Genomic DNA, 13,350 nt, shown 5'->3' with positions numbered 1-13,350 from the left:
CTCAGGCTTGCTACAAAGCCATTAATTTTAGTGGTTAGGCCTCACTTTCTTTCTTGCTTTGAGGCAGTTTGGCAGCTGAACCAAGTTTAAATGCGTTTTTTCCTACTGGAATCAACGTCCTAGTAGTCTCAAGGTAAAGACCATGAGGTCCTGTATTGGATAGTGGCTCTAGGGCTGGGAAAGGGGATGCTGTGAGCACTGTGGACTGCAGGGCAAGTCATCACGTGGGTGCTGGGATGGGGGTTGGTGGCCCTGCCCTCTGCACTGTCCCATTGTCCATCCCCATTAGTTGTAATGCCATGTGTCCCTGCAGCTCTGCAGTCTTAAGACCTGACCTGAAAAAAAAAGCTGCTTGCTTTTTTCCCTCCCTTTTTTTCCTGGTTGGATCACTTTGGAAATCCTTTTTGTCATGAGCCTGGGAGAATTCATGTGTGAGAAACCTCCCCAGGAGCTGCCTAATACATTTGTGGGGAAAGTTGTGGAGCATTTCTGTCTCAAGGAGAAGTGCCCAGAGCATATTCTCTGATGATTCTCTTGAGCAAACCTGTGTAACTTGTCACAAAATTTTGCCACTGGACAAGGATGTTCCACGCCCTGAAAAAGCTGCTTTTGAACTTCAGTGCCAGTGAAAATCCTTCATGGTTGAGCTGTAGCTTTTCAAGATCGTTAGGGCAAAAGTTCTCCTTTCTGTTTTGTTCTGTATTTATGTATCTACACACAGGCCAAAGACAAAAAATGGGGGTCACTGAAGTGTTGTGTCAACGTGTATAAATTTCAGGGCAAGTGTGAAGGAGTCTGTAATGCTGATGTTGGAGAACAGCCCACTGCACGTTGGGCTGATTTTTTTGAAGTGACTGGTACCTGCAGGAGGACATGATATGAGTTCTAATTTTTTTTTTTTAATATGGATAAATAACTTTAAAAGGTGTTTCAAGCTGAACACACACAATTTAAGCCCCCTGAAATACTAATTTTCAATTTCTTCCCCCTTGGTGGGGGGGTGGCACGTGAGTGACCACACCTGCACTGTGTGGCCAGGTGGCAGTGGGGGTAAAATACCTTGTTAGGAGTTAAACGATTAGTCACTGCAAAACCTTGGCAGTGAGATGCTATCTAGCTAAAATTACTGGCTGAACTTTAATTCCCAGGTTGGGCACTGCTTCGTTGTTTGAAGCTGTTTGTTGCTGTCGTGATCAATACGAGTCATACTTTTCATGAGTCTTCATATTCTGCTGTTCTGAGCACAGTGCTGGCTGTGGATTTCATTGGCAGTCTCCTTTAACTCATTTTCTGTTCTCCAGCATTAATCTTCGCTTGTCAATGTTTTCTAAATCTAATCCAGCAGAGCCCCAGGAAAATAAAGCAATTGTTTAAATTGATGGTTTCGAACAAAATAAATCATAAATCAGTATATGATCTTTGAAACCTCTCTTTATCTAGAAAGTGTTTTTTTTTTTTTTTTCTTTTTCTTTTTTTTTTTCCTCCCCCTCTTGGAATGTGATTATGGAGCCTGGATTAGAAATGTGCAGGAAGCCCGTGCCACCTGCAGGTGCTGGGGAGAGGCTGCATTTCTCAGCAGTGTCCAGTGCTGTCCAACCTGCTGAGCTGCCTCTTGCAGGGCCTGCAGGTGATCAAAATAAACCTCCTCAGCTTTCATTCCTCCTTCAGCAAGCGGAGAACATGGAATATAACAGAGAGTGTTCTTCCAGAATTCCCATGTTAATCAGTCCTGACTAAATATAAGTGGAAAGGGCTCGGATGAGGCAGGATCAGTGGGGGGTTGTTTTCTTTCTGTTGCCTTCACAGAAAGCAGCTGGTGCAGCTCTAGGTCTGAGGACCCCACGGGCCAGAACTCTCATGCTTTGGTGTATTGGCTTCTGTATTCATTGATATTCCTCTCTTTATGAGAGCCTAATGTCTGTCTGGGAGGTAAAAAGATGGAGCTGTGTTTCTTCTAAGAGTGAATTGGTATGAAGTCAGGTTTCTGGCTGCTCATTGTCAAATTTTAGCTATTTGGGACTATGCTCAGCCTGAACCCCAGGTGTGCTCAGATGCCAGCACAGTGGCATTGCTGGAAGCCAAGCTGCTGTGCAGGTTTGAAGCTGCCTACAAATAACCCTCTCAAGCAGCGAGGGAGAGCACGGATGGGGAATGATTTAAGGAGAACAAAACAAAGTAATGGAAGACAGCATGTGCTGCTAATTACCTGCCATTCTGATTTCTGGAGTGATTTTTCATCCATGAGCTGTGTGGTCGAATTCAGCAGCAAACCAGGAGTACGTTCTGGCTTGTGGGCATGTTAAACACTGGGATTGACATTGTGTCATTCCTGCTCCAGGTCTTCCATTTAGGCTCGTGCTGTAGCTTGGGGAGTGCTGCTGGAGCTGGGTAGTTCATCATAAGTCGTAATTGCATAAAGATGATCTGCAGGAGCTCCCCAGACTCAATTTCCACTTGTAATTGGCAGATGAAAGAAGACTCAGAACAATTATCTGATATTAATTACGTCAAAGACTTTTCGGATTTTCCTCATCTTTAAAGTCTCCTTTATTGACATGACCAGGGAGGTTTGTGCAGGGAAAGGGGGAGGGAGTCTGTAACTCTTTCAGCAGTTCTATCCAAAGCTGACTTGTGCTTTGGTGGAACATCTTCAGCAGCTTCAGCTCTCGAAGTCTCGTGATCTCCAAATATCACATTGTTGTAAAATGTCAGCAACACCTCAGCCTGGAAGTCGATGCTGGGCTTTGTGGAGGAGAAAGGGCAGGGCTCAGAGCTGGGCATGTCGTGCCCTGCTGGGTGTTCACAGCACCCAGTGCAGTCCTGCCTACCTGTGCCTCTCAGAAAATTCAAATATTTATTTCAGTATTTATGCAGAGTGGGCTGAAAACTTTGAGCAGGGCCTGAAAATTCAACCCCTGAAACAAAGTAGTTGTGTCAAACCCATTTCAATGGAAGAGGAGCTTTCTACTATTTATTGGATAGTTTATCCTGTGAGGGGAAGAAGGGAGATGTGGCTTTAGTGGACACCTCTAAAAAAACCAAGAACTGAGTTTTAATTTTGCAGAAAAAGCATCTATAAAGTTGTAGCTACTCTTGTAGGTGAGACTGGACAATAATTCCAGACTTATTTGTGGAAGAGTGCTTCTGTAAGGTATGGGAATGTTAAGGAGGAGAGACTCTAACGTAGCTGTGCCCTGATAATACACCTGCTCTCAGCCACAGTCTCTGCAGTTACTGAGTTCTGTGCACTGAAGGCAGAGAAGAGTTCCATTAATTCCAGAAAAATCCTGGATCAGATAGCTCTCTGCTGGAGGTCTGTTATACACAGGTTATCTTCTGAGCTTGTGTGGACTGGTCCTGTGCTCTGACAGGCCCGATTTCAGTGGTTTTTTTGTTTGTTTGCATTTTTGTTTTTGGGGTTTTGTTTGGTTTTTTTTGTTTGGTTTTGTTTTAGTTGGGGTTTTGTTTATTTTGTGTGGGGTTTTTTTTGTTGTTGTCATCGGTTGGTTTTGGTTTTTTTTTTTCCTTTTCCTCTCTGGTGTTTAGTCTTGTGGCAGCTGTATTATGGGATGGCAGAGGAAAATGACAATTAAGTCCCTGCCATAAGGAACTAACCTGCAATCTGTGAGGGCAGGGAGAGGCTTTCTGTCTTGTTCCAGAGGATGTAAAGCCCACTGGAGGATATCAGTCATTTGATGTAAAGCTGGAGTAAGCCTGTAACCAAAAGTGGACTTAAATAGAACTCAAATCATGGGTGGAAGTTACAAATCATGGTTTCTCAGCTTCCCAGCACACGGGGCGTCAAATTTGCTTGCTTTCATTTCTTGATGCCTATTTTTACAAATGCTGTCAGCATGTTGTGTGTTCCCCAGCTCTACTTGTCCTTCAGGTTTATGTGATCAAATATAAACCTTGTTTTCCTAGGAATCCAGGCAGGAAAAGTGAAAGTAGGCAAATATAAATACATACCTCCCTTGCCTTGTTTGATTGAGCATCCCAGTGTCTGTGGGACTGTGGAGAGGAACTGTCCACTGAGGGTTGCATGAATAATGGCCCTCACTCCCTTTTAAAACAGGGTGATAATATGCAATATTTATTGTGTTTGCCTGAATGCTCAAAAATTATGTTTTGGCTGAAATTTATACCCGGCCAGGCCCCTGGAGGGCACCAACGGCCAACATTACGGATTTTTCACTCTCCTTTTAGCTATTACCCACTGACACACAGCACTTTGAGAATGGCAAATATATCCCCACGTATAGATTAAAGTGAACTTGCTTTGCCTTGCATAATTTGAAAATTCAAAAGACCAATTTCTTAGTGTAATTGAAAACCGCTACATTTCAGGCTTATTCATCGAATCAGTATTTCCAGTTAGAATTCAAATTAATCTTTCTACCTTTAAACAAGATAACGAGGGTGTAGTTATATTTACTCAGCCTTTTAACAATCAGGTTCGGTGTAGCTGCATATGATTAACTACACAGCCATGACTGCAGAGGGTTAGTGTGGGCATGACTCGAGTCAGGAGGGAAATTCATCTCTTAGGGCTGAAAATCTGAACTGACAGTTCAACACTCAGCCCAATGCCCCAGTCCCTCTGGAAGAGAAAAATAAAAAGGAAGGAAGGAAGGTGAAATGACCAGCCCAACATAAGAGCTGTGTCAGCTTCTGTATGTTCCCCCTGGGATTATTTTTTTTTTTAAATTTAGCCCGGAATCCTCTTGCTTTAAAGCTGCGTTAATGCAACTTTACTGAGTTACCTCCAACACCTGTCAAAAAGAGATGTGACATCTGAGAGTGATTTTGGAGTACATCTGTGCATCTGGGTGTTCTGTGGGTTGGTCAGCTGGAAACACAAGTTTGAGGTTTGTGCGTGGAAACCTTTATCTGGAGCACACCCTGCTCTGCATCTCAGGTGTCTGGTGTGGTGGGTAAATTGGGTGGTAAAAATCCCCAATTCTCTGAAATAACAATGAGTGGGTTTTAGGAGCTCAAATCTACAAAGAGAAGCCAAAGGGATAATTTTACCAGTATCATCCTAAATTTGGGCACCTGAGACGTTGTGGATTTACTTGGTATTTGGAGTGGCTTGGACTGACTGTTTCTTAAGTTGTATAAGGAGGCAGAGCTCCTGAACTTCAGGAGAATTAAACTGAACCACAAAAATAATCAAACTTTGGCAAAAGAAGGCTTTTTAGTCTTAGTGGTACAAGGCCCAGAGGCTGAATATCAAAAAAAGTCAGATCTGCAGAGAACAAAGCAAGGGAGCAGCTGGTCACAGGCTTTGGTGGATTCTGCATGAATTGCAGTGTCCAAATGGAGATGAGTTACCTTTCTGAAAGCTCAGCTCTAACTCCAAGATTAATTCTGGGAAGTCCAACCTGCCCTGTGACATACAAGAGGTCAATATGAAGAATATGGGTTGGTTTTTTCATGCATTGATAAAGAAGGGGCTGTTGCACAGGGTCAGAGCAGACAGGTTTGAGGGCAGACAGTTCTGCCGCGCTGCTTTTCTGCAGGGAAGTGCTGAACACGTCTGTGTCCCTGTGGCTGTTTTCCCAGCACCTTACATGGGACTGGGTTTCCTGATGCTGAGAACCTTCCTGGTTGCTGGTGTGGTGCTTGGAGGTGTGGTGTATAGGTGGGCACCCTGTTTTTCCTGCAGGGAAGCACGACCCTGTGATGGTTCAGCTGGCAACAGCCTTTGCAGAGAACGTGAGAGGTTTCGGGGGATTTTTTGGTTCTTATTTCTGGGAATGGCAGGAAGTAAACCAGACTGTCAGTAGGAGTATTTGACCCTCCATGCAGCCCATCTTACCTGCAGTGGGCTGTGATCTCTGGCAGTGTCTGTCCCCTGTGTGAGCTGATGCTCTTCCGTTGAGGCTGAGCTGTGTTTCCTTGCACTTGCAGTGTCTCAGATCTTGCACGTGGGCAGCAACTGCCTGAACTGTACTTGCTTGATTTGTGTGTGAGTAGAGAATGTGCAGAGGGCACCCTTCAAAGTGAATGTTAATAACCAGTTGTTACAGCATCCTGAGCAACAGCTGTGCAGAGGTACCTGGGGTGGGTTATAGGTTTGTGTTCGGGTCGCACTGTCACAACTTCTGAGCTGAGTCCACCTCCCAGCTGGCTCCTGCAAACAGGCAGGAGGCAATTTTTCTCACAGGCTTCTACTTTGTGCTCTATCAAGCAATCTCTGGCTCGTGCTTCATTATCTGAAACTTGCATTATCATTTATGCTTGTGCAAAAAGGGAATATTCAGTTCTACCTGTGTTTAAATATAAATATCAATGTAATATAACACCCTGAAGAAGGGTGAAGTACTGCTGTGCTAATTGTCCTCCCTGTCACTCATTTACAGGTCTGGGCTGGTTTAGCTCTGCATCTGTCTCTGCTGCACTGTCTGCAGGCACAGGAGTGCAGACTGTTTAATTTGCACTGGGGACTGCCTTTGACTCCCTGAATAAGAAAGCACCTTTAAACACTCCCCACCTCTACTGAGCTGCATGTTCCTGGTTTCCAGCTCCTGTGTGCACTTGGCCAGCAGGATCAGAGCTGGGCCTACAAGGTAAGTGTGAGCAAACTTATAACAAAGTCATTAAATTAATGTAAGTTGTTATTTACCTGTCCAACATCTCAAATTGGACCATGGACTTGATATTTCTAATACTGTCATTACTCTGCTGCTGAACCAGCATGGTGATGGCAGGTGGGACTTGCTGGTTCTTTTGGCATCTTTGTGGGCCCTGAGTCTGTCAAGGAAAATCTGTTTTGCATGTGAGAAGACAGGGACTGAGGTTACTTGGGTGATCCCACAAGCAGTCCTTGTGCTGCTTTTAACCTGTAGGGACTAAGCAGACAGTCACCTATCCCTGGTCTTTCCCTTGATTACTCCACTGTGCCCAGCATACACTGGAAAGAGAAGAGATTGTGTCCTAACACACTATTTTTGAAAGGCTGGCTGTTGCTGTGTGAAATCTCCTCTTGAATTACTAAGGGGTTTTATTCTGGATGGCGTCCTGCATATGTTTTTCAGTCACAGACTGGAATAATTCCAAGGAAGCTGTTCTGTTGCCTAATTAATAATACATCTCTTTAAAGAATAAATAAAAAAAATCAATGCATATTTAACTGATAAGCTAGAGTAGCTTCAAAAGCACTGTTTTGGTCCATGAGCTGCATAATCCTGAGTGCTGTGCTACTCTGAAAACCCTGACTAGAAAAAACTTTGGAAGTGTGAGTTTGCATCATGTCTAAAGTTGTTGGATGGTTTAATGTGTTGACTTTCATGACTTTTGTTTCTTTCCTCTCTTGGAGAGAAAGGATGAAAAGTACAATTTAGTGAGCTAAGTGAAGTAGTGGAGGTAAAAGCCTCTGCTGTTGCCTTTCTGAAAGGGATTTGTGACTAAGATGAAACCTGCAGCAGCAAGGTGAAGTCATAAAGCCACTGCCCAGCATCACCTCATCCTCAAGCAGCTGTTAGTCAACAAGCTGCTCTGGAAAGCAGCTTATGTGGCTGTTCCCTTCTGTTAAGGAATGAAGGGTAAAATATGGTGTAAAACTAGGATTTGAGAGAGGATTTTTACCTACTACTGTCACTGTCCAACAGTGGCCAAAGCTTCTCATTGTGCACTTTCTCATAACAAGGTAAGAACAGAGATTTTGGTATGAACTTTTGCCACTCTCACTTCTGCTGAATCTTGTGAAAGCTGCTGGTGCCTGGTTTTGTAATATCTTTACCTCATTATTGCAAAGACCAAATAATTGTGTTGTTTTTGATTCTTTCATGGCAGTTATTCCTCCCCAGCACAGACTGTTGACATGGGGAGAGTAAATGAGGAGGGTGTGGAGACCTAATGGGAATATCCCCAACAGACAAAGTTTTTCTTTGTTTCTGTGTGTGTAAAAATCTTTAGGTTTATTTTCCTCTGGAGATGTGCTTTCAAATAAAGAATCTTCTTTGGTTTCTAGAACAGTCTTTTGCAGAGATGATAGGCAAGCAAGCAGAACCTTTCCCTCTCTGCTACTCTTGCTCCCTGGCTGCCTGACCTGGCACTCTGGGTGCATCTCCCAACCTCCTTTCCCAGAGCTATGCCCCAAAACTCCAAGGTCACGGGGGGTTTCCCACTGTGTCTGTCTTTCACATGGTTCAAGGAGTAGCAGCCAAGACAAAAAAAAAGTCACTTTTCTTCAGGTGATGCTCAGCAGTACCTCCAGGGTTGGCTGTAACCGGGTGAGCAGCACCAGGTACCGCTCGTGGCATTTGGGAGTGGAGGCTGGAGCTGCAACGAGATCAAACTACACATCTTGCAACACAAACGAGGATTGCTTTGATGAAAGCTGAGGCTTTAATTTAATTTGCATGGGATCTAGATGGATGGCCAGTGTGATCAAAATGGATGGTGTTGTAAATAGGTTCAGGGAGTAACAGAGCGATGCCAAGTGACAGGAGCTCAGCCGTGGGCTCAGAGACAGGACCTCATCCTGACCCTAAGCAGGGGAGTGCAGGGCATGATGCAGCTTTTTCATCTCCTGCTCGTCAATCATGAGCTTTGAAAGCCTGGAGACAGCTCAGCTCTGTTATATTTTGCTGGAGGGCAGAGGTAGTGCAGTGGTAACTGCATGGCTTGTGAGATACAGAAACCTCGTGTCGTGCTGCCTGCATCTCTGGAGCAGGAGCACTGCTTCCTCTGGGCTATCTCACTGTAAGTCATTTTTAGCCCCAATTAACAAACAAAACTCATTCATCTTCAGGATGTCCAAAATGGAATATATTAAGAGTCACAGAGGCTACTGATTTAGGAAACTTAAGCCCTCATTTCTTCCCGGTGTCTGAAAGATTTATTAAGAGAGTTCAGGTTGGAGATGTGCAGAAGCTCAGGCGGTCAGTTGTACACTGGACAGGAATCATTAGGAGAATAGATTCTTTAAAGTCATTGCCAGTGGTTTTTAAAACATTTTTCTTGACTCCTACAAGCAGAGACAGTCTTTATTTAAAAGATATTATATTGTCTTAGAGCTACGAAATTGATCTCAGAAAGGCAAAAGATTCCATTTTTCGGTGATCTGGTTCCTGGGAACCATCTGGCTGCATTAAAGGTGAGAATTAACTTACTTAGCTGGTAAGTTAATTGATCCCTTCCAACTTGAGATATTCTATATTAAGCAAGAATGATTTGGGACCCTTGCCAGTGAATGTCTTGGAGGAGATCTTGCATTTTAATTCTCAAAAATGGTGTTTAAACTCTTTATTTGTTTCCCTGATATCTCCCAGGTTGGATATCAAGCTATGTTAGTTAAACCTTTATCACTTCTGCAAAAATTAAGTCTTTCAAAGGGACAACTTTAAAGATTTAAAGGTCTCTGCCTTTCAAGGGTGCTTTTAACAGATGTATCTTTGCTGAAATGCTCCTTAGCACAATTGCAGTGCAGTTAATCTACCACCCTTTGGAGCTGACTTCCAAACTGGATAATGGAAATTACCCCAACTTCTGTGTCTGTTCCCAGCTGCCTGAAGATGGTGATTGCAACAGCAGGGAAACAAATAGCTCTGTGGTCCCTGAAAATGAGATTTATCTTATACTACTCATGTGTTCCTGAGGAATCTTGGAAACAGTGTTTTCAGTTATCAAATCCAGCTCCTGATTTTGTGAGCGACTGTGTAACAGAATCAGAGTAAAATAACCTGGGAGGATGTTAGAGAGGTCATGTAACTCATCCATCAGCCCCAAGGCAGGATCAACTATATATTAATCCTGACAGATATTTATTCAATGTGTTCTGAAAGATCTCCAATGGTAGAGAGATGCAGAGATGTTCTGCTAATCTATTCTCTCTCCTCATCCCTGCCCTTAGAAAGGTTTTCTTGACATTTACCCTGAACGTTTTCTTCTTGTAATTGGGCAGGAAAACTGAGTGACTTGTCTTATTTGTTCCAGGTATGGAAAAAAGATTATATTCTACTCTATGCATATGAAGGCTTTGAGGTCCCCCCGTGGGTTGTGTGCTCTTTAGGGTACACAATCCATAATGTTTTAATGCTTTTAATCTTTCTTCTTGTCACTGCAGATCTCCCATCTCATTACACTCCTGTTGCTCTCCCCAGTCAGGCTGCATCTCTCTTGATCCAGAGTATCTTTCTTAAGTGTCTCCAGTAGCATCCACCAGCCTCTTTTGATTCAGTAACTGTTTGAAATATGTTTGCTATCAAGATTAAAGTAAATGAGGGCTATTATTTAAACATTGTTTCCTCTAACTAGATCAGTCTTCCATAGTAACAGTAGTCCTGGTAAAATTAAACCTAATACTAAATATCAGTATGGAACCAAATGTACATTTTGAAGCGAAATTGGAGTTCTAAAGCAGGCTTTAGCAATATCCAAGCTCAGCATTTTTGCCCAAAAGTTGGGTTTGGACCCAAACAGCTTCAGTCTTTCACCTTTTTTTAAACAGATGTTTCCTATCCCCTTTAACTGTTTGCTCTTTCCTGAACATGCATTTGCTATTTGTGTGTGTGTGTGTTTCTTTTCCTTACGACAAGTTCTAGATTCCTCTTGTTGTGGAAGGTATTCTCATTTGCACACACTCTATGATGTGACAACTTATTTAATAACAAATGGCACTTGTTGCTGATTTTTGTCACATGAAACTTCTGCAGAGCCTTTCTTCCTCCTGCAATTAAACCCTGCATCTCAGTTGCTGCCTTTGTTTCCTTTGAACTCATCAGGGGAGGAATATAATCAGACATTTGAAATTACAATCTTGGGTAAGAGACAACATTAAGGTGTTGAGTACCACAAATCTTTGTTTAGCATTTCAGAGCAGGTAAGCAGACAGGCCAAATAATCTGCACTCATTTCTAAGCAATAATTTAGGATTCTGGGGAATCAGATATTGCCCTAAGCAGTTTTGAGGAAATAAGACTCACTTGATCAAGGTGGGAGAATAAAGCTGCACCAGCAGAAGCTGCAGAGATTTAATAGTCACTCCCAGCTGAGTAATGCATCTATTCTTCATCCTGCTGGAAAATTTGGGATGTGCAGAGATAGAGATGGCAAGGATAAAATGTATGTAAAAATTTGGGATTAAAGGAGTCCTTTTGATCCCTTTAAACCAGTCCAGAAGGCTCCACAGAACCTCTGGCTCTTGCCTAGTAAGCCTCACCACCTGCCCAGGTGGGCACAATAATGAACTGCAGACCTTTAGCACGAAAGGGGGAAAAATGGAGATGTGCCAGAGGGGGAAAGCAAGACATGGGAAACTCTTGCTGGTGTCTTGAACTACTGAATTAGCAGCAAATTTGCTGGCTAAAAAAAGGCCAACTGATGTTAAGAAATGAGTTGCTTTCCCAACTTCAAAGCCTGCACTGGGCTGTCCAGGGAGGATAATTCCTTCCATGAACAGTCCATTTAGCTCCTGAGTGTGTGAGCTACGTGAGCTCCTGGTAGAGGTTTCTCTTTTTTTTTATATGTCTTGCAAAAAAAGTGTGCTTAAGTGCACAGTTTGTGCTTAAGGTGGGAAAATACCTCTTTGGAAGGTTTTTATGGAAATTGCTTCTGTAACAAGGTCAGAGAGAAAACTTTGTGCTCTGTGGCTGCAGGAGAAAAGGACCATCTGAGTTACAGCTGAAGGAACTTCGCTTTATTTTTGAAGCTGGGTTGATTTCCTTAGAAACTTTGTTCTTTGGGATGAGTGCCAGGGGCTTCTAGAAGAGGTTTTTACTTCTGAGCAGAGCTTGGATCTTTCTTGGCATAGTCCTTCTGTCACGAGCCTGTTGGGAAGGGGGGAGTGGAGTTTAACGGAGTGGGTACAAAGTGTGTGTGTCGGTTTGGATGCTCCAGAGCGGGCAAGGGGGGGATAAATCACTTGGAATTGGGCTCAGCCTTGTGTTTATTCCCCTGCTTTGAGTGTGTGCAAAGGCAGGAAGGTGCTGAAGTCGGTAAAACTTTGGCTAATTTTTGTAAGAGTGAAACTTCCAGAATTGCTTCGTCTTTATGCAAACTGGCTTTGTGAAGCGTTGCCATTCCGTGACATTCTGCTCGCTGTGCTAAATTCAGCAGGGCTTTTGTCATGTTGAAGTGAAGCTACAATAATTTCTGAGCCCTGTGCCTTGTTTCAATTATTTACCTCTGCAAAAAAGATTTTTATAAATCCTCCTCTCCCTCTCGTATTATTAACTTCCTTGACAAACTTTTATTTAAACCACGGAGACAAAGATGGATCTTTCCTTTATGGCTCTGCAAAGTTAGATTTACTTCTTTGACCTGTTTCAGTGTGATTGAAAGCTAATCTGTCTCTTTTATTGGCTTTTGGTAAAGCATGTATTTCTTTGTTTCCCTTTTTCATTCTGCATTGTCTTGTGAAAATATGTAACTTCAAGCTGTAAAAAATTATCCTCCTATGGGAAAGGAAAAGAAAATGACAGCCCTTAATCCAATCCAAGGGAAAGTTTATGTCTTTAATTAGCTGCTTGGATTGTGTTCATGTATGATTCAAATAAAATGAACTATGAGCAATAATAAAGGTCCTGTGGTCACCTCTGACCTTGCAGAGAAGAGGTCTAAAGCCAGAAAGCTTTTTTGGCTCAACATCAGTGACAACCACTCGAATTTATCTTTTTTCTGGAGCTATTTTTTGCCATAAAAAGCATGTGGAATGCTCTCACTGCAGTTAACATGTTTGGCCAGGGGTATGATATGGCTTGTGGGCTGCAAACACCAAAGACTGATATTTTAAATTCTGTTCTCTCCACTTTATAATTAGTCCACTTTATAATCAGTCCTTTCAGAGCTCTAATCCTACAGTATATGTTTCCAACTCCTCTGCAAGAGTTATTTACCTTTTTTTTTTTTTTTTTTAATGCACTTGAGGACGTAAAATTACTTCTGTGTTATGCTACAATTTTAAAGCTAATATTACAGTTTATTGAGTTTTTATTCATGTTTTGCCTTACTCAGGTGGATGATCTTGTGATTATCTGTAGTATTGGATTAGGAGAGAGAATTTTCCCCCATATATATGTAATTCTTTCTGCCTCTAAAGAGCTGAATGAGCATGAGGGAAATGTCCAGGGATATTGATCCTGGGATGTATTTTGCTGACTCACAGCAGCCACCCCAAATTGATCAGTGTTCCTCCTGTCCAGTGGGAAGCATCTCCAGGGTGTCTCTGGCAGCTCCTGACCCTCTGCAGCAGGGCCAGCACTTCAAAGTCATGTTGCCAGACTTAATATCTTGCTATTTGTGACACATCTGCAGAATTGCAGGGAGGGAACACCAATAAAATCTGCACAGTTGCTGCTTGGAGTAGTTAAATTTATCAAAGTGCTTTGCCTCATTTTCTATTCA

The 13,350-nt window shown here is 42.8% G+C and overlaps 1 long non-coding RNA gene across 1 annotated transcript in view; it reads left to right on the top strand.

The window, feature by feature from the left end:
- LOC116792303 overlaps nt 1–13,350 on the top strand; it is a 179,512-nt gene that overhangs the window by 58,818 nt on the left and 107,344 nt on the right. Inside the window, exon 3 of the long non-coding RNA XR_004359067.1 lies at nt 6,366–6,572. This is a non-coding gene — a long non-coding RNA (uncharacterized LOC116792303). The remainder of the gene's footprint in view (nt 1–6,365; nt 6,573–13,350) is intronic.

Source organism: Chiroxiphia lanceolata, chromosome 11 (genome assembly GCF_009829145.1).
Source record: "Chiroxiphia lanceolata isolate bChiLan1 chromosome 11, bChiLan1.pri, whole genome shotgun sequence".
Lineage (NCBI taxonomy): Eukaryota > Metazoa > Chordata > Aves > Passeriformes > Pipridae > Chiroxiphia > Chiroxiphia lanceolata.
Note: the sequence above shows the minus strand (reverse complement) of the source record. Positions and strands in the feature narration are given on the sequence as shown.